Source organism: Triturus cristatus, chromosome 3_2, assembly GCF_964204655.1.
Source record: "Triturus cristatus chromosome 3_2, aTriCri1.1, whole genome shotgun sequence".
NCBI classification, from domain to species: Eukaryota; Metazoa; Chordata; class Amphibia; order Caudata; family Salamandridae; genus Triturus; species Triturus cristatus.
In genome coordinates, this window is record NC_140584.1 from 98,998,334 (window position 1) to 99,025,473 (window position 27,140).

Genomic DNA, 27,140 nt, shown 5'->3' on the forward strand with positions numbered 1-27,140 from the left:
TCCCTATTGCAGAAATCTGTAAGGCTGCCACCTGGAAGTGAGACCCTACCTTTGCTAAACACTACTGCCTGGACTCTGATGCCAGGGCAGATGCTGAAGTTGGGCAGGCTGCACTGACAAATCTATTTGCACAGTAGTTGGTTTGTCTGTTTCTTCCACCACTGTTTTTTTTTTTTGGGGGATGGGCTTGCCATTCTATTCACATGATTATGACTATACACAGAGATCCCCTACTACAGAAGTAGTAGTTTCTTACCTGTAACTCCAGTTCTGTAATAGGGGTATCTCTATTATAGTCATAAGCAACCCGCCCTCTTCCCCGGTGGATGAAACGGTACTATCCTGAATGCAGCAGGCCTGGCTTTATACACCTTCAAAAATAACTGAAAGTAACTGGCCTTTGGCTGTGCATCATGGGATACCGAGGGTCTCTGAAGGGTTCCTTAAAGGCACGGTATCCATTTACTGACACATAATGGCAGCCCATGGGGCTTGTCTGTCCAACCCTTCCTCTCTATCATGAAAAAGGGATCTTTGTGAAGGGGAGTTTCTCTATGTGTGAAACTTAGCAAAATTATTAAATTTAATTGTTATCTGGCTATCTTTTTCACTTCAGGATGAAGTACTGGCCAGTGTAGCCTTGTTGGTTTCAGGCTGCATTATTTGTCTTTTATTTTCTCTTAAGTGTCTATGCAGGATTGCAGAAGAGGACAACTTAAGAGACTATTTCTATTGAAGTGCTCCGGGGTCCACGCACATGGACGGGACTATTCACATGATTATGACTATAACAGAGATACCCCTACTACAGAACTGGAGTTACAGGTAAGAAACTACTCCTTATATATGATATTTTGAGGAGAGAAATACATTACACTTCATGGATGTGAACCCTTGAGGGTAAGGGAGCAGCCTTTCAAAATGCTCAGTTATTTTGAGGCTGTTTGGAGTTAGAAGGTAGGCAATGTTTGTGTTCAAAAAGGGGACAATTTATTGAGTTGGGCACACCAAAGCCTGTTAGGTGTGGTGCTAAATCCTAATGCTGAGCCACAAGTTCAAGTGCAAGAGATTCACATGAGTGATATGGATTTTGTTTCTAAGTTTACTGAGGTTTTTACGGGATCTTTGGGGTGCCTGAAGAACTACAAACATTGTATTAGGTTAAGTGCAGATCCTGTTACTGCTAGAGTAAGGAGTATTCCTTTGGAACTACAAGATCAAGATAGTGCAGAACTTAGGAGGTTAGAGGCTACAGAGTGGTTGGCCCCGTTGTAATGGCCAAAAAGGGCAATGGGGACATCAGATTATGTGTGGACTTTAGAGCCCTGAACAGAGAGTTTATGGTGGACAAGTTCCTTCTTCTCATTATCGAGGAGATAATTTCGGCATTGGGGGAGCAAAGTTCTTCACCACATTGGACTTAACGTGGGACTACCATCAGGTAGAATTGGATTACAGGTCACAGGACCTTGCGGCATTCATAACACCCCTGGGTGCCTTCAAAATCAGAAGAATGCCGTTCTAAAGGTTTGGGAGCTGTGTTGATCCAGTAGAGCAAAGTACAGGAAAGATTGATAACGTGTGCCTCTAAAGCATTAAACATTGAAAGAGAAATGCTGGCAATTTTTTGGTCTCTTAGGAAATTTAAGAATTTCATTTGGGGAACTAAGTTTGTGGTGTTATCTGATTATAAGCTGTTAGTGCAGGTGTTCATAAAGAAGGGGGTGTATTGCATTTCAGCACAGATATGAAGATGGATAATTGCTTTGCAAGAGTTTTGCTTTAGTCTGGAGTATTAGCCAGGCATACAAAGTGTTAGTGCAGATTGCCTATCAAGACTGTTGGATGAGGAGAAAACTGGTTACAAACATGATGGGGTCCGAGATTTGGAGGTAGATGTATGTGAAGTAAAGCAAGATGTGTGTGAAATTAAACTTGGTGCTGTAACTGAAGAAGAATGAAAATTAGAGCTACAAAATTATGAGATTTCGACTGAAGTGATAAGTGCCATAAGTCATGGAAAGTTTAGAAATCTTGAGAGTGTGTGGAATTTTGTCAAGGAGGAGTTGCTTGTAGATCGTGATTTATTACTGAGGGAGCTAGATTGATTCAACTGCCAAAATTCAGGGGCAAACTAATAAAGCAGACTCACATAGGGCATCTGGGTATTGTAAAATCAAAAGGAAGCTTGAGGGCTAATTTTGGTGGCCAGGAATGGATGTGGAGATTGAGCGGGCAGTTAGGGAGTGAGTGGAATGCTCTTGTAGCGCTAAAGTGTTGAGAACTCTTCGGATTCTCATGGTTTGCAGGCGTTTACTAAGTCAACCATGGAGGAGGTGTCTATTGACATGGTGGGCCCGTTGCAAGGTGAGCAAGTCACACCTTACCTAATAGTGATTGATCTCTACTCAAGGTGGGTAGAGGTAATTACTATCAGGGATATTTCATCTTTTGGCATCATTAAGTTCATGGAGAGCGTTTTTAAAAAAGAGAGTTTTCGAAAAAGTATCTTGTCCGACACTAGTCCTCAATTTTGCTCTACGGAAATAGAAAATTATCTAAAGACATGTGGCATTATCCACAGAGAATGTGACTTTTATCATCCAGAAACGAATGGCCCCATTGAGCGGTTTAACAAATACATTAATGAGAGTATACAGTTGTCCAAGGTAAACTGTCTACACTGGTAAAAGGAGCTACAGGAGAGGATAACTGCGCACCACATGTCTCTGCAAATGACCACTGGGAAGACTCTGGTTGAACTGTTTAAGGGAAGAGTGCCCGACACTTGTTTGAGTCCAGGATGAATGGTTTGGGGCAAAAGCATAAAGTTCAGTGTTTCTGCAAGCTGGAGAAGTCGTGGAGAAAGACTGATGGTGAAAAGAAAAGAGGATTTTGACAAAAGGAAAAATGTATGAAAAGTTGAACTCAAAGTAGGAGATGTTGTGAAAATTAAAGCACTTGTAGGATGTGCAGCATGGTCAAAGATCACCAAGGCACAAAAAGTAATTACGTTATTTTGTAATGCTCTAAAAACAGCTGATGGAAGGATCTGCATCAAGAACAGGGTTGTGCCTTTAAAGAGGGGGATGAGAGTAGAGTTGAGCCTGGGTGGTGAAATGAGAAGTTTTGGAGGTGAAGGAAGTTCAAGTGATCTGTGGATCAGTAACAAAGGAGAGGGCATGACTGTAAGATCAGATGGGACATCCTGGGGTGATCGGAATGATAATAGGGAGAGAGAAAGAAAGAGTAATCGTAGGAAAGTGCCACCACATTATTATTTTGTCACTGTATAAAAGGTGTTGTGGTAGTCATTTTGTTTGTATTCTAGGCTGTCACAACTATGGTTAGTTTAGTGTCAATCCTAATGTTTATTATTAATGTAAATATAAAGAAGGGAGATATGTGGTGTCTCCTGCATGTGGTTCTAAGAGTAGAACCAAATGCAGATTAGTGGAATTAGGAATGTTCAATTGAAATGTTCTATGACTTTATTTTTGTGTCATCTAGAGTCTGTTGCTGTCAGCTGGCGATGGATGAGGTGTATTTGGAATTAACCTCTTTTAGTACCTGCATGTGAGGAGTATTTGACTGAATATTACAGAAACACACGTGTGTTGTAGCTTGAAATAAAGATGTTATTTGGTAAAGAAGTTGAACCTGGATCGTTTTATAACAATTTTGGTGACAAACTGGCTTGGAAACACTACAACACTTTGTGCTGCATGAGTAGAATCCACGCTGATGAGGAGAGTGACCTGTGATGGATGTTTGACATAGTGAACTGATATATCTTGTTTACCTGAAGTTAGCCTGTAGAGGTTTATCATTTGCTTCACAGTCCGTGACCACCTTTGGTGAGATTTATTGACATTTTCAGTAGATATGGGAATGATTTATGATTGCATTGTGTAACAGCTGAGCGCGAGAATATAGAACACACGCTCTCACCATTATTTTCTACTCCATGTATGTAGTCCAAGGCCACACATACGTAGTGGCATCTTGGATTGGGCCAAATTCGTACACTGAAACGCACACCTGTACTTTTACCACGTGGTTTTCTGCGTGGAGGAAATTAACAGATGCACACTGTGATGTGTACCAGTGAATAACATTTCAGTACATAAAGTGACGTGTGTGTCTTCAGTGCTTACACAATGGCACGCACACCTGATTATCGATTTCTTATGGAGAAGGAGGATAGACAGCGATGTCCACACCTTAAAACTCTTTAACTTACAGGTGTATCTTCAGAGCATATGTGAAAGCAGTGATGCGCACACCATACCAAGTGTTGTATATGTTGTAATCATTGCTCATACCTGTACTAATGTTCTCAACTGGTTTATTACATATTTATTGGTGGCACCTGCTATACAGTAGAGTCTTCTAATTCATCTATTATTACTTCACCATGCTTTCTTTCTCAGACCAGGGTGCTGCCTGTTGAGTTAGAAGATTGGTTGGCTGTGTTTGTTAGCTAGAGGCTTTAAATTGTGAATTTAAATTCAAGGAAAAAAGCACTATTATTAAGTGCCTTAGGTAAAGAGGGATAATTCATTTTTTTTTTTTTTTTTTAATTTTGTTTGGTCCTCATTCACCACTAGATTACATTGCACCCACTCCTCGCCCATTAACCAGATGGGGAGGGACAAGAGGGAAAAGACGAACCTCACAACATCGGAGTAGGATAGCCACTGCTGCCCCCAGGGGGTAAAGTAATTCTCAACTTTCTCCGGTTATCCGGGAGCTGCGTTTAATGGAGACGAAACAAGAGAGGTAGTCCATGCAGCGCTAAGAGATTTTTAGGTGTAATCATAGGACCCTCGAACGCTGCGACCACCTCGATAGGAATCTCTAAAGCTTCTCCTTACTATTGCTTGCAGGAACCCTTAATAAATCCATTTTAGATACATAGAACATGGAGTCAAACTACTCTAGATAGGAAGGAGGGATATCCCCCACCCACTTATGGCAGATTTCCCGTCTAGCAAGTAAGATAGCATAAAACAGGAACTTTCTTGCCGGGCCCTGCAAGGCCTCTTCTACTCCAAATATAACCAAAGAAAGGCTTACCTTGATGTTGGCCCCCAACAAGGTTACAATTATCTTACCCACTTCCTCCCAAAAGTTTGTTAAGGCTGGGCACTGGTAAAACTTGTGGATATCGGAGGCGTGTGCTAGACCACACTTCTTGCACTTGACGTCATCTTTCGCTATGGTAGACAATTTTTGGTGGGGTTATGTAGGCTCTATGGACTGAGAAAAAATGGTTCCCTCTTAACCAAACGGGTTTTACTGTCGAAAACAAAGTGCTTATTGATACTTGCCACATATGCTGCAATTTCTCCCTCGGCAAGTACTCGCCCCACATGTCTTCGGCAAGGGTAAATTCTCCCTCAATGGCGTCCAGAATAACCCAATACCACGTGGAAACTTCCTTATATACCATGAGGTTTTCCCATCAATTGATCTTCCAAGATATGTCGATTGCCCAATGGAGAACTGCAACTAAACTCCCAATTTTTCAACTGTATGTATTTAAATCTTGACAGTTTCCCCCTGGTAAGTTGATTCAGTTCTGCCCAAGGTAAAAGTTCACCATTTTGGGTAAGCTCTCCCCAGCTACACACTCCAGCTTTTCTCAAAGGAAGAGCTAACTTGTCCTTGAGACACTCGGGGGTCCCTGGGAAATCCCATATCGGCCCCGTTCGGAATAATAGATTAAGCCTATAAGGCACCTGATTCTAAGCCATTTGTTCGCAATGGTCTGTAGTACTTTCAGCATGACCTTTTTAAAGTACTTTGTGTCACCAAACTTAAACAAGAAATGAGCAGTATATAATTTAGCTCCCTTTAGCATTACTTTAAAAAGAGACCCCAGATCCGAGCTGTCCGGGACACTAAACATTCTAGAATGTGTGAGCTGAAAGGCCCACTCATAATATTGAATGTCTGGCAAGGCTAGACCCCCCCCTTCTCTCTTTTTCGCCGTAGCTTCTTCCAAGAGATTCTCACCCCCTTAGAAGCCCAAATCAACGCATTAATGACCTGCTGAATTCTACCTAACCGGGATTTATCAAAATGCAGGGGGATTGTGCTGAACAGGAAAGTTATCTTGGGCAAAATTACCATCTTTATTAAACTCACCCTCCCGAATATTGTTAGTGGTAAATGCGCCCAGCTCTTCAATATTCGGGCACACTCTCTTTCAATGATATCCAGATTCGCTCCTGTTATTTTATCGACCTCCTATACAATTTGTACGCCCAAGTATCTCATTTCCTTTTTAATTAGTGGCCTCTCATCTTCGCTGTTCCATGCCATCACTTCCGTTTTCCCTGCGTTAACTTCATAACCTGACACCCTTCCAAATTCTGAGGCTATTCGGAGGATAAACGGAATAGCAGATGAAAGATCAAATGTATAGATCATTAAGTCATCTGCATAAAGCGCTGTCTTTTTCTCCCAGTCCTCATATGAAAAACTAGGGATGTCCACTTCTTCCCTGATTTTTTTGTGCTAGGGGCTCTATATATAGATTAAACAAAAGCGGAGACAGGGGGCAACCCTGTCTAGTACCCCTAGATATCTGGAAGGGCTCCGTCAGATTACCATTGACCAGAATCTTAGCTGTTGGATTCTGCTACATTAGCTGCACAGCTTTACAAAAATTATCACCCAAATTATACTTTTTCAGTATAGTCGCTAAATATGACCAATTGACTCTATCGAACGCCTTAGGGGCGCCTAACGCCACAATTGCATAGAGTAAGTCGTGGCCAAGTCGATCGCTGCAATCAGACTGTATGTTAACTCATAGAGCTGCCTGCCCTTCATAAACCCCTTTTGGTCACCATGTACTATCCCACCTATAACTTTACTTAACCTCTCTGCCAAGATCTTTGCAAAGATTTTATAATCTGCATTAAGCAAAGATATCGGTCTGTATGACTTGCGCCGGACTGGATTTTTACCTGGTTTTTGTATCAATGTTATTATTGCTTCACCCCAGGACTTGGGTGTCTGTGTATAGTCTCTAAGGATGCCGTTAAACATCAAAGCCATAAAGAGAATAAGGTTGTTCCCCAGAGTTCTATATATTTCTATTGGTGGCCCATCTGGGCCGGCCGCCATCCCTCTTTTGCTTGTCTTCATAGCGCTCTCTACTTCCTCCTGAGTAATTTCCTGTTTCAACATTTCTTGCCCTTCCATATCTAATGGGTGAATTACATCTGGGCCCAACCGCTGATTGACCGCGTCCTCCAACACTATCTGGTCTTCCGTATAGTGTTTATGAAAGTGTTTGGTGAAGGCATCTTCAATTTCCAAATCATTTGTTAATACCACCCCGTTCTCCTCCCCCTCAATTTTTTTTCAAGTTCCTATTTTTATCTGTCTTTGCCTTCTAAGTTAGTAGTTTACCGGCGGCTTCCCCATATTCAAAATGGGCCAACTTGCTGGCTTCCCAGCGCTTATTAATGCGGGATTGTAAAATAGATTCTAGCTGTGCCTTCAGTGATAACTTATCACCCTCTGGGTTCCTACCATCTCCCTTGTTACTCGTGTTTGACTTGGCTTCTACTGCCTTTATTTTTTATTTTAATTGACTGACCTGCGCTCTATAGGTCCTATTCCTAAAAGTTACAATACTTGTCAGTTTACCCCTCATGAAGGCTTTAAGAGTGTCCCAAATGACTGTAACCGAGGCAGAGCCTATATTGTGTTCTAAAAACTCAGTTATGTCCTTTCTCAAATGGTTCATTGCATCAATCTCCAAGAGTATGGTGCGATCGAGCGTCCATTTCTTTGTTCTCAACCTGCCTTTCAGGTCCATATTTAAAATAACAGCTGAATGATCAGAGAGACGGGCTGTTAAGTAAGAGATATCCTGAATATTAGCCCTTCGGCCTAAACTAACTAAAAAATAGTTGATTCTAGACTTGTGGCCATATTTTTTATTATGAAAGGAGAACCCAAGCCGATCGCCCGAGATCTCTCTCCACAAATCACAAACCCCGTTTTGCTGCATCATCATTCTCAAATATGATCGTGATTTGGGAGTGACAATTGCTCTGCTACTTTTAGATTTATCTAATTTTAAATTCATTATTACATTATAATCTCCGGCCATAATTATTGGATCAGGAAAGTCCAGCAATGTTGTAAAAACTCCCTTTAATGGCTCAACGTCGTCAATGTTCGGACCATAATACCCTACCAGAGTTAGCATCTGCCCTTGTATATTTGTTTTTGCCACTATCCATCTACCGCTCTTATCCATTGCTGTCTCTAGGATATGAGCCTTCACCTGCTTTCTGATTAATATTGCGACTCCTCTTATGTTGGCACTCTGCTCAGTAAAAACTGCCTGTTAGACCCATAACTGCCTCTTAAAAATCTCCGTACTTTCACTCTTTACCAAGTGTGTTTCTTGCAGTATTATTATCTGGGTCGAAGAGTCTCTAAGGTATTGCAGGATCCTATCCCTTCTTGCCTTCATGCGCAAACAATTAACATTTCTTGTTAATATCTTAAAACCCATCTCCCTTGTCCTGTCCCTAAGCCTACCAACTGAGACATATCAACCGTTACATCTATTGGTTGCTTTATTGGAGTAAATGAGGATTTTTTAATGCTTTTCTCCCCTATGCTCCCCACCCCGTGCCCCACCTTCTTGACCCTCACCCTCCCCTCCCTGGAGAACCCATCCCCTCTTTCCTCTGGGTCGGATGTTGGACCCCTTTTTAGAACGCTACGGGTGTCCGTCACCCCGTACCCAATATAACTAAAAGAGGTTTCACCACCAAATTATGTGAGAAGGAGATTTTCTGTGATTTATTTCCCCCCCTTTTTTTTTCTTCCCATTTTCAACGTGATATTTCTACTTGTGTGTATATATATATATATATATATATAAGTTGAAAAAACTCCTGATATACACTCCTTCACTGGAATCAGGCACGGACCACGGTGAGCTGATTTTCTGAAAGTGCTTTATTGCAGTTTAAGCCTCCAGCATGACGCGTTTCGACCGGGTCTCCCCGGTCTTGATCACATGATGAGCTTGAGTCATAGACATGTTTTATAGTGACGTGCATCTAAGTAAAGCACTCCCCCCCCCCCCCCCATTCATCATTGAACAAAAAAACATACTGCATTATATTTCAACTGCACAAAAAGATGGCACCATATTTGGATTACCAATGAAGGCTACCTAAATATAAACATGCCATTACAAATGTCATTCTTTATAGCCTAGTGGCTCACAACATTGGTTAATAATAGCAAAACATCCAATTAAATGCCAACAGGACAAAATTGAGTGTAGTTAAAAGCAGATTGGTGTTTCTCTATATGTCTGAGGAGAGTGAGTGCAAAATAAAATAAAGTGCTAGTGCAGAACAATTTTAGAACGTCCGTAGTTAAAAATTAGCTATTAAAATATAGCTAAAACAAAAACTAAATAAAATGTCTAAAACCGGTTAAGGGCCAGCAAATACCAATGTGTATTATATATATATTTTTTTCTCCTTCTCTTTTCTAGTTTTTGAATGCAAGTGCATATACACCCTTGAATTACCTAATAGTGAATTTGTCAATATACATAGTGATTTGATACTTTTAACCATTTGTCCTCTGAGGGTCATCAACGTATATGGTAATGAGCTTGGTATTCTGTTACTATATAAATATATTCATCAATAACAGTCCAATAAAGTGCCTCATTAAACAGTGCATTAATCAGAGATACAGTACGGAGATAGTGATAAGAAAAATAGTATATAAATAGTTCCCTAAAACCGTTTAAAAGCAGAGTAATCCCAATAAAAACCAAGTAAAAACCAAAATGGTAAAAACCGGGTTTAAATAATGGGGTGAAACAAGGTCTTCCAAAATTGGATAAAGAACTAATAAATATACACACAATCAATAATAACGCAATTAAGAACTAATGGACTAATGATTGAGAAACCAACTCCAATACCTACAGTTTATAAAAAATTGTACATATCTTCCCCTGTGTTTAATCCTTTCGGCATCTTAGTATCTAGTGATAAGATATACTGGGTTTCTAATTGGGGTAGCTTTTTCTCCCTGTTACCGCCCCTAAGTAGCCTTGGCACTGCATCGATGACAAAATATCTGAGGTCATCCAAGTTGTTGTTGTGGACTAACTTAAAGTGCCGTGCAACAGGGTAGCTGGGGTCTGAATTGACTATTCCATGTAGGTGCTGCAGGATTCGATTAAATACCTGTAGCTTCGTGCTTCCTACTTATTGTAGGTGGCAAGAGCATTCGAGGATGTAGACCGCAAATTCTGTCCTACATGTAAACATACCCTTGATTTTAATAGGTAAAGGTTCAAATGCGTCGACATACTCTTGTTTATTGACCCCAAACTTACAAGCTCGGCAAGAACTGCATTTGTAAAAACCTGTTCTGTTGGATAACCAATTTTTAGAGGCTGTAACTTCTGGGCTGGTCTTTACCAATGCATTCCTCATAGATGCTGCCTGTCTAAATGTAATTGACGGCAGATCGGGTAATATTTGAGATAATGTAATGTCAGTTTTAACAATGCGCCAGTTGTTATTTATGATTCTCCTTATCTGTTTTTCCTGATGACTGAAAGTTGTAATCAGACTTATGGTATCTCCACCAGTATTAGAACTACTGCGGACGGGGACTTAAAAGCGGCTTCATTTGTTGATAGTGCACAAGAATAGAAAGGGTCCCTGAAACGCTCAGCAGACGTGTTTCTTCCTTCAAATGGAGTCCTCAGTGCCGGTTTCAGTCGTATCCTTGTAAGGGGTCCTTTGCTGTGGTGTTTTAACAGCTGTGACCACTCCCAGTCACATGATCACGCCCCTCCTCTTCCTCACAGGTGCGAAGCTCCTTGTGCTGTGCCTGCTCACCCACTGCATGCTGTACATCGTAGTTCGCCGCAGAGACCCATGCAGTGAAGGGACCCACTGAACACCAAGTGATGCTTCCAACTACCGTTGGTCGGCGTTCCACAGCCGCTGCAGTTCGTAAACAGTTAACAAAGTCCTCTTATGTCCCCCTTGTCAGGCAGTCAGATTCTGCCTCCTCTCTCCCCATGCGCCGTTTCCAGCACCGGGGGGGCGACGCAAATGCCGTTTGCATCAAATTACCAAAGAGTTAGCAGGAAGGTCGCGTAGCACCAGACCGAGAGGGCGGTCACACAGCCAGCACCTGCTAGCTGGCATAACATAGCTACCAGTCTCTCTCCCACCCATACATATTTTTTTCTCTTTTTACCCTTTCCCTCTTCTTTTCCTCTCCCTTCTTCCCCTTGATATTTATTGTTCGCTTTCTTCCATCTATCTGCTTCCCCCCCTTGCAAGCCTCTCTAAGCCACTCTAAGCTAACTGCCAATCCTAGCTACCACTTTATTGTTTCAGAGTTTCCAGAAAGTCTTCTACCTCCCGTAGACTCCTCAAGCTATGCATTTTGTAGTTGTGCATTACCTTCAGGGTCGCCGGGGAATTTAAGTTGGGCGGTGGCCCCCAGCTTTTTAAAATCCTCTAAGCGCCTACCCATCTCCCATTGCCTATCCAGGGTGTCCCTTGCGACATCTGATCTGATCTCAAAGGAGCAATCTCTCACTCTTATAGACTTCATCCTCAATGCTTTTGCCAAGATTTTTTCTTTTAGTGCATAAGTTATAAAGGTAATGAGGATTTTTCGTGGTTTAATCTTATTGGGGTTTCTACGAAAGGGGTCTCTGTGCGCCCCTTGAATGTCTCTTGATATTTCCTCCTCACTTTCCTCAATCTGCAGACCTTCTTTTATTAGGGCAACCACAAAGGATTTTATGTCCTCCCCTTCTTTTCCTTCTGGCACCTTCAAAAATTGCAAATTATTTTTCCTGGCGCTGTTTCCAGATGTTCCAATTTCTCCCGGAGAACCCGATCCTCCCCCCTTAAAGTCTGAATCTCCGCCTTAGCCTTCCCCAGGTGTTCTTTTAAGAGGCCCACAGAGTCTTCCAAAGTATGCGTTCTAATAGAGAGGAGATCTATCTTTTTCTCCAGTGCCTCACAAAAGTTCCTTATTTTCCCTTGGTTAGCCCCTGAGACTGCAAAACCTTTCCGTATATCCCCCGACAGTGATACAAACATGGCTCCTAATGAACTTGTGGGAGACTGTCACCAGAATGTATATCCCTGTGGGGAAGGATGCTACTTCTTGGAGGGGATTTGCAGCTGAATTGTCTCCTAGCCCACTTGTTTTCCCCCCGCACTATCCTGCGTACAGCCAATGGCAGGCTGAGAAACCCCTGGGTGCCCCGTTGGTTTTCTTAAAGGTTCTTCTGAGGTCAGGGCTGGAAGCGACCGGGACTCTGACTGCACTGTTGCTTCCATGTTTGGCTTTCTAGGGTTCCTGTCCGATGGTAATACCCTAAAATAGGACCGCAAAGAAGGGATAATCTTTATTTTACGCTCTGACTGCTCTGGGTTGCTTTTCTTGCCCTCACCCCTACTTTCCCTGAATTTCACAGGCTTATCCGAGCGCTCCATAGGTCTGCAGTCCAGTAATCTAGGTGGCTCTGTAGTCTCTGTATTACTCACAAAGGTTGACAAAGGAGGAGAGGTACTGTTTGTTTCAGGGGGGGCAATAACCGTGTTAAATAGTTATCACCCAATTTTTTAATAGATCCTTTTGCTCCCTCAGCCTCCCTCTCCTGGCTCCCCTTCCTATACCTGGGCCAGATGGTGTTTTACGGGGTTCCAAAGCGCTGTCACAGGCCGTTTTCCCTTGGCCCTGCTGGGCAATGAGGCCTTCAGTGATGAAACCAGCAGGAAACGCTTCTGCTGCCGACCTAGCTGCCCTTGTGCGGCCTCTGCCCTCCAGGCCCCAGAGTCTGGGACCAGTGCTGACGCTGAAGCTGACGGAGAAAAGCACATATCCCTGCACCCGGTATGCAAGTAGGAGGGTGGGTGGTGTATTCCGCGTAACCGGACGGTTACAAAACCATTCTTGCGGTCTGCCAGGCTGGCGGTAACGGACGCTTCTGAGAGCGAAGTAGCTACCTGCTAGCTGCGGCCGCCATGTTCCCCCTAGGGATAATTAATTTTCAAATACTTCAACTGTGGCGTCGGAACTGGATGGCTAAGGCAGCCAACATTAATTTAAAGAGGCCTTGCAGAGATTGGAGTTTACATTTGCCAAGGAAGGCAATTTAGTTATTTTGAGGTGTTAGTTTTATACTCAACCACAGAATGTGGCTGAATCTGTAATGTTTCCTTGGTTCCCCCAGTGAAGAGAAGCAGTCGGGATGAGTTTCCAACCTTCTTTTATTAATTGTATAGTTAACACACAAGAGAGCGCCGGGCAAACTGCTCCGATCGCTTCTAATCCGCCTCGCACGTCTCGCGCATGCGCAGTAGCGTACAATATGGCCGCTACACGCATTTGCGTGCCTACGTAGTGCGCGTCCACTAGACCGCGACACTACATATCTCCCCCTTTTATACCACACAAAACTAATTACATAACTGTGAGTGTTATTCCAGTTCATAGTCTTTAAACTTGGATGGTCTCACCACCGCTCGACCAACTCGGGTGCATCTTACCGGGGTAGTGTGTCCTTCTCGACCCCCTTCTACGACTGGGCTCCCCCTTCTTCCTTCTTGGGTACCTTTTCCTTCTCTGTCTCCATTCTCGCCCGCACCCCTGGTCCTTTCCTCCGTTGTTGGTCCTTCTCGTACTTTCCTCTCGCTGTTAAGGTCTTCAGGAACACTCTCTTCATTCTCTCCATTAGGAGTTTCTATATCATTTCTCGTGTCCTCTGGCGATGTCATTCCTTCCTTGTCCTCGCGGGGCCACTGTAGGATTTTGTTGCATTTGGCCATACGGTCCTGGGACCACACATTTCCATCGCTTAGCAACGCCGCTCGGTCATACACCTCTTCCACTCTTAGGGGTGGGGAGTATTTGCTGTCTCCCTTTCTTTTGAGTACTGCCAACTTTACTCTGACCCACTCCCCTTTTTCCAAGGCTGTCTCTTTCACGTTTTTTCTGCGGTTGTAATGTTCTGTGTATATCCTCTGTGCTTTCTCCAGGTTGTGTTGCACCACTGCTGGAGATCATTTGCTCGTGATTGTCTTCTCCTTCCACGCGACATTGTCTTTGTTGAAGGGTTGCCTTCCTCGTAGAATTTGAAACGGGCTGTACCCCGTGCTAGTGGGGGTGATGCGGTAGGCCCATACTGTGCTTTGTACTTCCTTTTCCCAGTCTTTGCCTCTGGAGATGGCTGCCTGTATGGAGACCATTATCACCCTGTTGAAGCGTTCTACTTGACCGTTGCTGGCAGGGTGATATACCGACGTGTGTTTGAGTAGAATGCCATTCCTCTCTGCAAATCTGGTCCATTTGTCCGAAGTAAATTGGGGTCCGTTGTCACTAATTATGGCTCTGGGGATGCCTTCCCTGAGGAATACCGTTGTGAGAAATTGGAGTATTGTGTCAGTGTCCATTTCTTCTTGAATGTGTACCTCTGGCCACTTTGAGTATTTGTCCACTATAACACATATGTACTTGGGGATTCCCTGGTTGTCAAGTACTGGCCCCAAGATGTCCACTGCCACTTCTTCCCAGGGATTACTGGGGTTCGTGAACCTTCCTAGAGCGGGTCTCATTGGTTTCAGGATTTTGTCAGCTCCTTGGCATTGCACACAGTCTCTTACATATCTCTCCACCTGTAGATCCATTCCTGGCCACCAATACGTTTCTTTGGTTCTTGCTTTCGTCTTCACGATTCCCAGGTGCCCCTCATGTATTATTGTCAATAGATATAGTATTACAATCGCTGGTGGGACCACTCTGTTTCCTCGGTACACAAACACTCCATCATTTCCCACCGACAACTCGTCCCTGACCTCGTAGAATTGTCGAAGTTGAGGCGTCTGTTGTTTCCTATCGGGCCACCCTTGAACTATGCATTTCTTGATTTCTTCCAGGTCTCTATCTGCTTCATACGCGTCCCTCCATTCTCGTCTGCTTATTGCCCGTTCCGGATCTTCTGTCAAGGCTACCATCACATCATCTTCTTCTGTGCTGTTGGTGGCACTTTCCATGGTGGATGCTCTGCTGAGATAATCAGCTATCTTGTTTCTTGAGCCTGGGATGTATTCCACATCATAACGATATTCCAAAAGTTTCAGTGTCATTTTCGCTATGCGGGGTGTCGCGCTGGCATGTCCGCTTGACGTTAGTACTTTCACTAATGGTTTGTGGTCCGTTTTCAGTAGGAATCTCGTGCCCAACAGGAACTGGCGATACTTCCCCATGGCCCATACTACGGCCAACATCTCTTTCTCGATCACGCTGAACTTTTGTTCTGAATTTGTTAGTGACCTGGACGCGAAGCTGATCGTCTCCTTCCTTCCGTCTTGTCTCTCTTGCATGAGCACTGCTCCTAACCCTTTTTCGCTGGTGTCCGTCATCAATATAGATTTTCCTAGGGGATCGTACCCTTGTAGCGGGATAGCCTGGCTGATTTCTCTTTTAACCGTGTCAAACTCCTCCTGTGTGTCTTCCGTCCATGCAAAAGCTGTTTTCTCCCTCGTGAGCTGCCTCATGTGGTGCGTTTTCGTGGCAAAGTGCTGGACGAACTTACTGTAGTATTCCGCCATCCCTAGGAAGGATCTGACTTCTTCCTTGGTGGTGGGAGGAGGAGCATCGCAGATGGCTGTCACGTTCGCTTTTTTTGGTGTTATTCCCTTTTCTCCGATTTCATGCCCCAGGTAGGTGACTGATGACATGCCAAAATGGCACTTCTCCAACTCTGCTGTTAGTCCGTTTTCCTCCGGGATCCTAAGTACCACATCCAGCTTCTCGTCATGGTCTTCTTGTTCCTTCCCCATCACTAGGATGTCATCCTGGAAGTATTGTACTCCCTCTATGTCTCTGAACAGACGGGCCATTAGCTTTTGAAAAACTGCTGCTGCTGATGCCAGACCAAAGGGCATGCGGCAGAACTGATAGCACCCAAATGGTGTTATAAATGACGTCAGTTTCTTACTCGTGGGGTGCAGGACTACCTGGTGATACGCCGACTTTAGATCGATGGTGGAGAACCATTTCACTCCTTTCGTTCGTGCCAGCATTTCCTCTATGCGTGGTAGCGGAAACTTCACCACCACGATACATTTATTGAGTTCTCTGAGATCCACACATTAGCGCACCTTGCCCGTCGGTTTCATGGCCACCACCAATGGTGCCAACCATTCCGCGCTGTCGATGGTTCAATAATTCCTTCTTCCTCCAGTCGGTGTAGCTCTTGTTGTACTGCCTCTCTCACTGCGATCGGTATGTTTCTCACTTTGTGTGTCACAGGGTGGGCATTCTCCTTGAGCACAATGTTGTGGGTAAATGTTCCCAATTTCCCTATCTTGTCACCAAATATTTTCGGGTATTCGCTTCGCAGTCCCGCTGCCTTAGACCATTTTCCTTCCAACGTTACTAACACTTGGGTGTCTCCTCCCGGATTCAGTTGCATTCCCAATTCTCCTTGATCCATCCACCCTAGGACCGAGGGTCCTTTCTCTGCAACATAAAATTTGCACTGGGCGCTGCGTTCTTTGAATTGAAAGAGCAGGCTTCGGAATCCTACCATCGGGATAGGTTCCCGATCATGTGACCGGTCGTATGTCAGGTCCAGATGTGGGCCTACTTTAGGTTCAAATTTCGCATTCCACACTGATCTTTGGATGATTGTGTATGGGGACCCCGAATCAGCTACTATAGTGATTTCCACTCCTCTGATGTGACTGTCGCACTGGGGTTTGCGAGACCTTCTGCCGTCAATGCCTAGCACCTGGTCTTCCACGCAAAGGACGTCGTTGTCTTCCTCTTGACCCTCTTCTTCCTCTCCTGGGTCTTGTGCCACGTATTTCACTGCGCGCTGTTTCCACTTCCTTCGACACACCTTCTCATAGTGACCTACCGGGCCGCAGAACGCGCACTTTGCTCTGAAGGCGGGACATTGTTTGTCATGTGCTGCATGGTTCGGGCTCCCACACCTGTAGCACTTCGACGTTCCTTCTTTGTCTTGTTTCCACGTTTGTCCTGGTTTTCCTTTCCCTTTGTGCGTTCCCTTGTTTTCTCCTTGCGCCGGTTTTCCTCTTCCATATTGGTCGGCGTCCTCCACCTTGTTTATCGTGGGTCTCGGGACTTGTTCTCTCTTCGCTGCGTCTGCGCAGCGCTTGGTTAGTTCTGCACTTTTTACGATGGCTACCACGTCTTTTAGCGTTGCATCTCCACTTGCCCACAATTTATCCTGCACCGTCTTGCTTGTTGTGTGCATTACTATTTGGTCCTTTATAAATTCGTCGTATAGAGCTCCGAATTTACACGTTATCGCTAGCTTCCTTAGTGCTGCGACGTAGTCGTCTATCGTTTCCCCCGCTTCTTGTTTCCTCTGCTGGAAATTGTAGCGGTCGATAGATGTGCATACTGCGGGGCGATAGTGGTTGTCTAAGTCTTCGATGGCGTGTTTGAACACATCATCGTCTGCTGCTGGTCGGGTGACCGGTGTTAAGTTTTGGAATACTCGAATGCCTTCTGGTCCCAGATTATGTAAGAGTATCCTCTTCCTCCAGCTGCTGGAAAACGCCTCTTCATTCTCGTCTTCCAATGCTTCGAGGTAATTTTTGAAATATTCTCTCCAGTCCTCCCATTTCATTTGAGGCTCCCCTGGCCTTGGTAGGAACGGGACTGGAGTCGTTGGTGCTGGCGCCTGTGCGCACATTTTGGCTCGCTCTCTGTTCTCTCCTGCCTGTTTTCTAGGGCTACCTGGCGCTTCCGTCCCTTCTCCTCTTCTTCGGGTCGTCCGGGCCTCTTCGGTGCCTTCTGCGCTGTTCCTCCCTAATTCCGCCAGGGCCTCCTCTGTCTTTCTCCGGTCTGCTTGCTTACGCTTCCTCGCGACTGGTCGGCACCCTTGCTTTCCTCGTGCCTCCCTCTGGCCTCCGTCTGCCACTGCCGCGCTCTCTCGTGGTGTCCTGGTGTCTCTTCTGTGACCTCCTGGTGTACCTGCTACAGTAGGGCGTCGTCCCCTCCGGCTCTCCTGCTGGTGGGGGGTCTTTCCTCCTCTGGGTGTCCTTCAGGGTCGATTCATCCCACCCTCGTCGCCACTGTAATGCTTCCTTGGTTCCCCCAGTGAAGAGAAGCAGTCGGGATGAGTTTCCAACCTTCTTTTATTAATTGTATAGTTAACACACAAGAGAGCGCCGGGCAAACTGCTCCGATCGCTTCTAATCCGACTCGCGCGTCTCGCGCATGCGCAGTTGCGTCCAATATGGCCGCTACACGCATTTGCGTGCCTACGTAGTGCGCGTCCACTAGACCGCGACACTACAGAATCTATTGATCAGTTCGTCACAAGGTTAATAGAACTTTCAAAGAAATGTCAATGTGCTGTCACGATGGATGAGCTGATCCGTGATATATTTACTGTACAGTGTAAAAGTAAACAAATGGAGGAGAGACTGTGTGCAGCAAAGAACCCATCTCGTAAAGATGCTACTGAAATTGCTAAAGTCCAAGAATAGTCAGACTTATGTGAACAGGAAATGGTGAAGACAGGCGTAGTTGTGATGTTTAAGAAGATTATGAGACTACAAAAACACCGGTGTTGTGATAGGAGCAGTCAGGAATTCAGCTAACCGTTCCTTAAAGAGCAACGTGCAGCTAAACAATTTAACAGAGCAATAGGTATGGAATTGTATATCATGTATCGGACTCAAAATCTTGCTTTGAACAAATAATGTAGAAAATGTACTTGTCTTGGCCATTTTGTGAGGATGTGCAAAGGAGTTAGGAATATGGTGGCTGTGGTTTCAGAAGATTTATCTCCTGTTAATATGTCAGTAGAAAGGGTTTTATGCGTGGGGAGTGTTGAAAGTGATGCTGAGGGTGAAAGAAGGACAAATAGTCCAAATGCCAAATTTATAATGAACTATCATGAATTCTAAATTATGGTGGATGTTTGAGCATGAGTGGCCAGGTATGCCTTTAGAACCTAAAGATATGTCAGGTGGCTTTCAAGGTGAAACTATTGATATTACTGGTTATATTTAAAAGCTCTTATTGTTTTTGCGATGCGACAAAGTGTGGGAAAGGTGTATGTAGCGAAACATGGGCTCCAATACTTGGGTGAATGCATCAATCTGACTTGCATCTCACTATCAACCCATGACCCCCTATTCAAATAATTGCAGTGACAGATGATTCTGTTACAAGGCCAAAATAAACTCACCTGAAAAACCAGGCCTCTGCTGGAGTGAAGTAAGACCGCCTATGCCCCGAGACAAATTGTCGAAGAATCCGTTTATGTACCAGAGTCGAGGGCTTGCCACAAAGGGAAGGGAAGCGGCGACATAGAGAAGAGAAGGTACTCCACCAGCTTCTTCCAAACTGAATCTTGTCCCTCCGGATCTTGGGAGGTGCAAATGTCGACTGCCCAGTTCTTAATGCATGTGGTGTGGGTACATGGAACGCTCCTAAGAAATAAAATGGTTACAGGAATCAGTTTGAGTATATGGTCAATTTGTACCGCAGATATAACTTTATTCTTCTGTTGGGTTTTCTGCTTCTCTTACTAGCATTCTAATTATGTAGACTGGGTTAAGAACCTGTGTTCTGGGGCAAGAGTGTGAGTTTCATGTGTATTTTGAGCAGAAAACTGACCTAGTTGATGCGTGTTACCTGGAAAGGGTGGGAGAACAATGGTGAAAATGCCACTAGGCCAACTCCCTCTTTGAGAAAGTAAATACACAATATGCTCCCTCTCTTAGAAGGGTACCCGTATCTCAAATCTGGTTTTTCATAGGATCCACCATACTCCAATGTGGATTAGTCCTGAGCTAAAGGAACTTGTTGTTTATCACTAGTCTTTCAGAACACACTGTTTGTTGTTGTGCACTAACCTTTGTCTTTTGCTTCTGCACGGTTGCGCCACCGTACGTTTGTCTTACCGACTTTTGTAGGAACTGTTATCAAATGTCTTGTTTTCTTGCTTTACAGGTGTCAGAAGAAGCAGAACCTCCTTGGAAAGCGGCGTTGGAGGATAGGATCGGGTTTGGATGAAGATCAGGTAAGTCTTCTTGAGCTCCTTTCTCTCTAGAGAATCAAAGCCAAGGGAGGCTTCAGCAAAATATTTGAAGGCGTCATTTCCAAACTCTCGCAATGGTTCTGGAAAGGCGTGCCTCTTCTTTGAAGGCCCTCTTGGAGGCATTTTTACATACAGGGAAATCAGGAAACTGGCACTACAGATCCCGTGGTAAAAGGAGTAATGATCCCAAGGAATATTGGAGCCTAAGACCCCGGATAAAATACTAAGGCCCGAAATGGAACTCTGATAACGGGTAAAATTAACCCTAATGAACACTGAAGTCTAGGACCCGGGGAAACACTACAGTCTGTGCATTAAACACTTAGGATATTCCTTATTGTATTCAGTGAGCACGAGATGTGTACTGCTGAGCATGTCAATTTTCAACATAATCAGTGTGTAACATAGTGTGCAGCATAAGCAGAGAACAGATGTCGCGAGCAGCACCTGACAGTTTCTGTTGAAAATATTTGGAACGATTGAAAGGTGTGTTTGATGATAGACTGTTCAGAAAATATAATCATAAGCATAAAATCATGCTCAAGCCTAATGCAGTTCCTGCCCAACATAAAGTGATTGTGGTTCACAGTGAAGTAAAGAAAATGTTGGCGGGGAAGCTAGAAGAAGGAATAATTGAACCAGTGGAAGCATCTAGTTGGATTTCTCCCATGGTTCTCACAGAGAAGGCTGATAAACGTTTGAGATTTTACTTCGATCTCAGATCTTGGAACCAGAATATTCTGGTGGACACTTTTCCTGAACCCATTATTACCGCATTGGTGTAATTGCTTAAAGGTAGAAAATACTTTTCAAAGTTAAATTTGAAAAATGTTCATCATCAAATCACGAAGTCTCCAAATCTCTTACGGCTTACATTACTTGGGAGGGGACCTTTCCATTAACTCGCATGCCATTTGATTTGTCTTCAGCGGCAAGTGTTTTTCAACGTATGATGAGTGAGGTTTTTAACGGGTTACAAAATATAAATGCTTTCCAAGATGATATTTTGATTTTTAGTGAAACCATTGAACAGCAAAATGTAGTGCTTAAGCAGGCGCTACACAGGATTGCTGATGTGGGTCTTATGTTGAGAAAAAACAAGCATAAATTCTTGGAAGAACCGATTGATAATTTAGCGTATACCATTTCTGGGGAAGGTGTTAAACCAAAACTGGATTTGGTAAAATCTAATAATTTAGCTCCTCCTCTCTTGTGCAATGATCAATTGGGATCCTATATCGGTTTGATTGATTATTATTCAAAATTTGATGAGAAATGTACCGACAAAACAGAGTTTTAGAGCTTTATTTAGGAAAGAGTGTATTTGTTCATGGGACACTGATCAGCAAATCTGTGCTGATCCGATAAAAACTGAGATTTGTAATGCTAGAGTGTTAGTATCCTTCGATACCAAGTTAAAGCCTAATCTTCCAGTGGATGCTCCACTACTGTAATAGGAGCTATTTCATCTCCTCATCATGGAAAGGCTGAAAAAACAGTGGCGTTTGCTCTAGGATGCTGACGAATTCAGAAAGAAACTATTTCGTAATTTAATGGGAAGCCCTAGCAGGCACATGGGGAGCTGAATATTATCAAACTTACCTGTGGGAGACCCAATTTGTGTTGCGTACTGATCATAAACCATTGGTGAAGGTGTTGCTTCTGGACGGGGCAGGTAAAGAGTCGTCAAAATTTGCCAGGCTTGCTGCCAGTTTATTACAGGTATATTGATATGAGGTTGAGCACATTGAAGGGTGAAGAATGTTCAAACAGATTTTTCTCAAGATTTTCTGTGGATTGGTGTGTAATGGATAATCCAGCTGTCTTAGATAAGAGAGTGAGAGGCGGTAGCCTCTATTCAAGATGCTATTGTAGGAGGTGAAGGTGTGTTTATAGTCGAGGTGTGGATTTATGAAATGAACGCAGATGCCACTTTATGGTTTAGTTATGTTTATTAGCATTTCAACAAAATAGACAGTCCTAACAGCAGATTTCACAATCAGCAGTAGAGACTTAACTACTAGTGAGGCCTGACATAATGTTGGTAACGTCGTGCTGCCTATTTGCCGCCTGCGTCTGGATTTCAAAGGGTATGTGAGCGGATTTGGAAGACCCAGAAGTATGTATGCAGGGAAACGCGGCATTTGGGTGCCCAAATGGCTATCTATGTCGTCTAGTACCTGCAACCAGCAGTGCTGGAGCTGGGGGCATTCCCACAATATGTGCGTCAAGGTCACCCGCCTCCTGCATCCCCGCCAGAACTCTGTGTGGGTTTGACCCTGTGGAGTCTTACCGGGGTGTAATACCAGTATGTGGCTACTTTTGTTAGAGTTTCGGTGAGGGCGTTGCTAATAGCCGGGTGTCTAGTTTTTCATCGATCTTCATTACCCCCACCAGTGCATTACGGAGGAACACCTCCTGTCCCTCATTCGGAGCATACATTGCTCCTATCACCTGGGACCTGCCCGCTAATTTCGTCTACTTTCTGTTCCACCCTTCCCTGGAAGGAGTTCGCCACCAATATGGCCACCCCAGCTGTCTTGGATGGGGACGATGAAAAGAATTGGTGGGGGAAGGCCTGGAACCCAAGGCGGGGATAGTCTCCCGCAAGCAGATGGGTCACCTGTAAGAGGCAGATGTCTGCCCCCGAGTTCACCAGGTATGCAAGTACCGTCCTGCGTTTAATCGGATTATTAAGACCTCGAACATTGAGTGTGAGGATTCTAAGAGGGGTGTCTGGCAAGGAGGTTGGGAAAAGCTCGTGGCCCCCGTATTGTAGCCACCCCCAACCCCAGAGTTGTCAGTGGGTTCCGTTGTGACTACTGCTACTCAGCCATATGTTCATCAATACACTCTATGTGAAGGTGATTGCATAGCCCAAACATAACATGAACAACACAAATTAACGAAAATAACATGGAACTTGGAACATCTTCTTAAGTTCAGTCCTGTAACCAGATAAGGCTGCATGGCCCATCCAGTGGGGTCCTGCATGTGGCCAATTATCCCGTCTCCCGCAGCCCAGCCCAAGGTCTCTATGTAATGCTATGGAGTGTCCTGGAGTTTCAAGACCCATCCAGTGTCGCCAAAGCTGATGGCCCCGCCTCCAAAGTTGCTTGCCGGCCTTTGGCAATCTCCTCCGGGTCGGGCTGATTCTCTTTCTGACGCGGTCCTAGTCTCCTCCAGCTTGTTGGTCGCTCCTGTGGGAGGGGAGGGGGTCCTCGAACTTGTTGCTCTCCTGGTGGCTCTAGCCCCAACACTTGACAGGTCTCTGTCAATGATAGTAGCTTGTAGAGCATCTCTTCCCAACGGAAAATTAGGCAAAAAGGTTGGCGCCACCAATAGGGTATCCCATGGATATGAAAGTGTGTAGTAGCCGGGTGGAACACTCTCCATTTCTGTAAGGTGAGGGCGGCCAAGTCCTGTAAAAGGGTCGGGGTTTGGCCCTGAAAGGTGATAGGATGCATGGTGTGTGCTTTATGCAGGATCTCTTCCTTGACTTCGAAGTCATGCATGCAGACCAGAATGTCTGGGGGGGCAGCTGAATTCAGTCTAGGCTGTCCTACACGATAGGCCCAGTCGATTTGGATGCTGGTATTCGAGGGGCCACCAAGAATGTGGCAGAAGAGGTCCCTGACGTATCCAAAGATCGCCGCCCTCCGCCTTGGACATCACGCCTCTTATTCGAATGTTTTGTTTGGACCTATTTTCTAAGTCCTCCGGGTGGGACTGCATGTCTATATGCTGCTCATGCTTGGAGAACCTCTTGCTGAAGCGCCTCAGTCTCCTCTTCCCGATCCCCCTTTGTCCTCCAGTGCCACAACACGATCCCCCAGAGCATCGACATCCCTCCGGACCTCTTTGATATCCTTTGAGAGTTCTCACTTTAGTGATTGAAGGTCTTCCTGGAGGGTCGTGAAAAGTGCTTCCAAAAAGTTGTGGGTTACTGGTTCCTCGACTGCCTAGTCAGGCAGGTCCTTCGCTTGTTCTGGTTGTGGGGCCGGGTCCCCCACCGAGCCTAACATATCCTCGAGGGTGCGATCCTTCTGGGGGCAACTGGTTGCCATTTGGAATGTGTCCTGGTGAAGCTGCCCTCACTCTGTAGTCACTATGCGCTGGACGGGGGGTCGCAAAAGTCACTTAAAAGTAGGTGGTGTGGTTAGAGTTTTCTGGAAACAAAAGAGCGAGTTGTGCATCACTTTCGGTAAGACCTATCGTTAAGATTTAAGATTAATTGACCATGTGTGGAGAAAATGTACTCATGTACTAATAGGTTTGTACCATCCTTGAGATTGAGGAATAAATGTTGGTACATGAAGTTCATTTGGGACAAAGTTGGACAAAAAAAAGACTTGAGTGGTGGCCAGGTTTAGATGGGCAGGTGACTTCCTCGGTTGAAAATTGTAAAATTTGTAAAGGAGAGAAGAGAGAAAAGACTTAAGATGGAACTTCATTCTTCAGAATGCCACATTGCTAGTCTTGGCACAGTGTGTGTTTGGACTTTATTGGCCCGACAAATGAACTCAGAGGGGAGTACAGGTTTGCGTCAGTTGTTATTGGCATTTATTATTAGAGAATGTGTGCCAAGGTTTTGAGGGAAATTACTACAGGAATCACTTTTCAGAGTTTAAATACGATTTTCTTGGAAGAGGTAGTTTCTTCATACTTATACTAGATAAAGGCACCCAGCTTACTTGCAATGAAATGTAAGCTTTTCTATTCTCTTTGGGAACTATGTACCATCTCATCTCCTTATACAACCCACAAGCCACAGTGGAGAGAGCTGATCGACAGGTAAAGAGTACCATCCAAATGGCATCCAAATGGCATCGGCCAATGATCTTGACATTGGAAAATTGGCGATTGAACTGGTATGGGTTTATCTTACCACTGCACATGAAACAACTAAAAAATCTCCCTTTGAAATAATGAGGGAAAGACTTCCGTGTACCATGATTATTGAATGGTGGTACAATAGATAAGCCTTTTGAATGTAGTAAAGCAAGCAGGAATAGTGCTGGGAGAATTGGTGACTGGGTGAAGATTAAGAGTCTGATTTTGGTATCGCTGGGCAAAGTATTCTCCATCGGCCAGGCGGAGAACTTCACTTTGGCCAGGCCGAGATTACTCCGCTAACCAAATTTAGAAATGATTGCCAAGCTGGCGGTCATTTTAAAAGCAGTGGCTGGACCTGCCTTCACAGCGGTTGCTGTCAATGATTTTTTACGTTTGGCGCACATCTCCGTCAACATGATGGAGCAGTCAGTCAAACTAATTTTTTATTTTGAAAAAGAAAATCCTGAAGCAGGGTTTTCTTTTTGGAAAAAAACAAAATGCCCCCCCTTGCTGTGGGAGTTATCGCCCATGGTGAGGGTTAAAACAGACAATTTTTTGGTGCCAATTACTGCAAGAATTTTCCTGGCGGTGTTGGGCATTGAAACTTGACCTCCATGTCTGCCAATCTAATTTAGGTGAGCGAACATGAAGGTCAGCCTCTGACAGCTCTTACTCCGTTGAGTGTTCGGAGGGGTGTACCATGGCTGAGACATAGTAATCTCCGCCATATTTACACCAAGGGTCCACTTTCATATAAATCACGCAGGCAGGTGGTAAGGATAGTCCATCGTCGTTGAAACAGAGTATCCTTACCGCCAAGGCATAAATCTGCCCCAAAGTCTGGTTGTATGAGAAAAGGTTTATCAAAATGTGTGGGCCCTTTCAGAGTTAAACATGTTTATCAGTACTGTGTTGTATTGGATAGTGTAGAACGGAGTAATCGAAGGAGAATTGCCTTATATCAAAGAAGTAGTGAGTGTGTAAAAAAAAGAAAAGGACGAAAGATGTGGATTCATGATAATGAAAGGATTTAGTTTTGAGTGGAGACTTATTGTATTCCTCTGTAATGGTGGGGGACAGAGATTTTAATGTCCGGAATAGGCAGAACAGTGTTGATGCTCCGTGTGCTATGGAAGAAAGATATTATAGAAATCCAGACCACACAGCTTTTGTAGGATTTTTAGTTGACATTTAAAAATATTAGTGTGTAAGTTGGCAATTTTGTTTTTTATAGTTTTCGTCTTTCTTGATTTTGTTCCATTTTATATTCTATATTATTCTTAAACTTTTACTATGTGGACTTATGGAAGGGAAGGGGGGTTTTGTAATGTGATGCTCATGTGCTCTGTAAGCATGGAATCTTTATAACGTTCCAAATGATATCATCTGAAAGAAACAGTTAGTTATAGATTCCTTACCTTAGAATTACCCCCAGGCGTCAGACTGGACCCGGAAAGTTTTTTTGTCAGCAGTACCCCTGCGCGTCGAAAGGTGGCATCGGTCGGCTCTGCATTCGTCATTGGCGTAGTGGTCGCCGGGATGACGTCGCTGTAGCTACATAGACGCCGCACTTGCGCGCTGACATCAGTTCTTTCTTTTTCCGCGCAGGCCAGCGCAGATCCAGAGAGAGCGGTACCTCAAGTCACTTTTTGGCTGACTTTTTGCTGACTTTTTTCGACACAATTTTTCGAGTCTTCGACTCCTGGTGCGCATCAGGGACGCCAGGCTTCAAGGCTTGCGGTTCCTGTAGCCGACTGATGTCGTAATGGATCCGCACCGCGTGTGCCTGTTTTGCTTGGAGTGCGACCATGACCCCCAGTCTTGCTCCGACTGGCGGACCATGAATCCGAAGTCTTTGCGGTAGCAGTCCCGAAAGCTTCTCGAGGCCCGGCAGTCGGCTCTGCGCCGTTCGAGGTCCCGGTCACGTGGGAGGTCAAGGGACTGATCGTGGAGTTATCATCATTACTCTTCTTCCAAGTCTCTGCACTCGGGGTCAGGTAAGTCAAAGCGCAAGAAGAAGTTGAAGAAGCATCGTCGCTCTTCGACTTCTCCCCGTCCGTTGACCGATGTGACGAGGGATGCAGGTGGTGCCCCTCCTGCAGTTCCGAGTGCGGAGCCTGAAGGGTCGATTCTGGGTTTACCTCCCTTTCCGGGACCCGAA

General features: G+C 44.6%; 1 protein-coding gene across 6 annotated transcripts in view; it reads left to right on the top strand.

The window, feature by feature from the left end:
* HSPBAP1 (HSPB1 associated protein 1) overlaps window positions 1–27,140 on the top strand; it is an 859,774-nt gene that overhangs the window by 71,956 nt on the left and 760,678 nt on the right. For all 6 annotated transcript variants that reach the window (XM_085647322.1, XM_085647321.1, XM_085647326.1 and 3 more), the window contains one exon: window positions 20,056–20,125. The gene's annotated coding sequence lies outside the window, so the exon portion shown is untranslated. The remainder of the gene's footprint in view (window positions 1–20,055; window positions 20,126–27,140) is intronic.